This window comes from Hipposideros armiger, unplaced genomic scaffold, assembly GCF_001890085.2.
Source record: "Hipposideros armiger isolate ML-2016 unplaced genomic scaffold, ASM189008v1 scaffold_326, whole genome shotgun sequence".
In the NCBI taxonomy this organism is placed as follows: domain Eukaryota; kingdom Metazoa; phylum Chordata; class Mammalia; order Chiroptera; family Hipposideridae; genus Hipposideros; species Hipposideros armiger.
Genome location: NW_017731676.1, coordinates 1,777,635 through 1,780,821, shown reverse-complemented (window position 1 = coordinate 1,780,821; position 3,187 = coordinate 1,777,635).

Genomic DNA, 3,187 nt, shown 5'->3' with positions numbered 1-3,187 from the left:
ACAAATGTTAACATGGAGCAGCGTCTAGTTTCACATTCTTGAATAAATGGTTTGTTGTCTTGCTGTAAGAAATTTCCATAAATATCAACAAGCAGAAAATAAATTAACCCTAGGAAGGCAGAACATATAAATACAGCATAACACTAGTATTTACGTAAAAAAATGTTTTAATTATTTCATCATAATATTATTAAAGAGTAAGATTAAAGTGCATGTTATGATAGAGCAACATGAAAACTCCATGGTCAAGAGCACATACTGGATGCTATCACTTAAGACTATCACCATGCCTACTTCTTAATGTTCTGTTAACTTGTAAGTAAAATGAAGATGTACAGATTATTGTAAAGATTAAATTAGAAATCTATATTCACTTCTTAGTATAATATATGTTGTATAGGAAGCACTCAATAAATATCAGCTGTTTTACCTTTAATAAATATGCTTTAATTTGGGGGTATATAACATTGATATTTGGAAGTAGATTACCTAATCATAAATATTTTTCAAATGACATGCCTATGTAATAATGAAAAACTAGGCATTACATTAGTTATACACTTTACCTTAAGAAATTGGCCATCATAAAATAAAACTTTCTTCCGCATAGGTACATAGAATGCATATAAGAAATGCCTACAGAATATCAGACTTTCATGGTATTATTTGATGTACTGCATTCTTTATCACCAGAATACAAAAATGTTTAATATAAATTGAAATAGTTGCTAGAACATTCATAAGAAATACTACCCCACTTTCCCTCCTCCATAAAATCCAACTCTTTCATAATTATCAGGGATATCATAAAATCACGTGAGTGTTACCTGAAATACTCATGACAAGATGGTCAGTACAGCTTTGTCTTCTTAATGTTAACAAGATATTTTAGATTTTTCTTATCTTTTTAAAAAACTCACTGATAGATTATACATTTTTTCCTACAAAGTACACAATAATTAGTTATGATACAAGTATACATAATATATATTAAATGATAAAAATTCAGGACTATAATCAGATGAAAACACTAGAAAATAAATACAAAAGGAACATTTGAGGAATGTGAAATTTCATTAGCAAATATTCCCATTCTTATTCTGGATACTGGAAATATTTATTTGAACCTCTTACAAATACCTAATTGTTCCTTTATGTGGCCTGACCCCATCATTTAAATAAAATTCTGTTATCCCTAGCTGAGTTAGATAATTATATCGCTACTTCCTCTAAGGAAGTATTATAATGATCCTAGCTTCTTATTTTTCATCCTCCCTATGTAAGCCTCCTACACAAGGAAGAGCGAGATGTATGCTAGATATTCTCTTCAAAACTGAGAACAATTCTGAATATAGTAGTCGCCCCTTATCCGCGATTTTGCTTTCTGCGATTTTAGTTATGCACCTCAAACTGCAAAAGTTATAGTTACAGTGCATAAGTGCTTATTGGAGATTGCAAAGGCATTGAAGTTTGTCATAGGTATAGTGAAAAACATAGTTTATGTAGGGTTTTGTACTATCACGGTTTCAGGCATCCACTGGGGGTCTTGGAAAGCATCTCCCGTTGATAAGGGGTGACTACTGTAGTTGGGAAGAAGGGAAAAGAAGGTTTAAAAGGTTTTTTTAGAAAAGTAAATCTATCACAGAGTTTGCTAGTGTTCCTCCAAATCAATTCTCCAATTCTTTTTTGGTAATAGAAAACCCAATATTTAGCTGGGCACCTGGAACCTGAGATACTGTATATCCTAGCCACCCTTTCAGCTAATTTGGCTAAGTTTTGGCCAAGGAAATCCTGGGAAGTGTTCTTAAAGGGAGGGTGCCTTTTCTTTCTCCCTTTCTCTTTCTTGCTATCTGGAACATAGGCTTGATCATAGACACTTGAGCAGTCATTTAAGACATAAATTGGAGCTGAGTGCTGAGAGTATTGCAACAATAAAATAGGAGTCAGAGACGCTAAATTTCCTGAATTTACCATGCCAACTCTGGACTTTTACCTCCATATTGCTTTTATATGAAAGAGAAATGAAATTATTATTTTGAATTTTTATCAGTTGTAACCAAATCTAACTTTAACTGATAAGCCCACCCCCACAGACTTTTCTTCTATATTAATAAACGGAAGACTTACTATCAGAATACTTAACCTTGTAAATTACAACACTGAACCCACAAAAGTATAGGTAGATTCCCTTAACATCACACAAGTCATGTTAAGTATAAACTGGAGTAGAAATTAGAATGATCCAACTTACTGCTAGTTAACTAAAAATCTAAAATTAAAATAAAATAAACACAAGGTTATAATTATTTTAAAAGACATTTATGTGTTTTCTAGATTCCATTTCATGGAAGGAAAAGCAAAATTATCAGAATCTATGGTTCAATGATAGACACCTGTTCCACCTGCAGCTGTGAGCACATTAGGTAACACTTGATGTGGAAGGTGAAGTTCCAAGGAAGATGGCCCACCTGTGAGAACAATGTCACAATGGGTTTTACATGTGACAGTTGTTCAAGCCCTAAGGGCTAGGCCCAGTTAATAACTGCAGAGCTGAGACCCTGTTGCCGCAGGGAAAGCAGGTTCTTTAAGGATATCCATCTAAAAACAGATGGAACAGATCTAGAGCAGTGCTTTTTTCCCAGACAACGGGGCTGGCAGGAACTAAACAAGAAAGTGGGACCCAGCCAGCCAGCTGGTTGGGATAAAGACCAAAAGGAGGCTACACCTAGGGTCAAACTCAATGTAAGTAGAATTTAGCAAAAATATGGAGGTGGTAGGCAGAACTATTTCAGGAAGACAGACACCATGACAAAATTGTTGAGGCAAGAAACAAAATAAAAATAGATAAACAATAAAACAAAACAAACCACAACTCTTTCAAGCAGCTACCATGTTATGTCTTTGCCTAAAGCACACTTAACAAGGAGGAATGAGGTATGGAGGGGGCTACAGAGTCACTAACAAGGTTGGAGTCTGTGTTCTGGCAACTAGAGAGCCGTAGGACTGCAGGCACAGGCTGCCTTTTTATATATGCCTTTTAAGCAGGTTGCTCAAACAGCACGGACGAGGATAGCTTAAGAGAGAACCCATTTGGGCCGGCCTAGTGGCGTGATGATTAAGAACTGGCTTGGGACGCCAGAGGGCCCCAGTTCGGATCCCACATATGAGGGCCAGTGACACTGCCCTC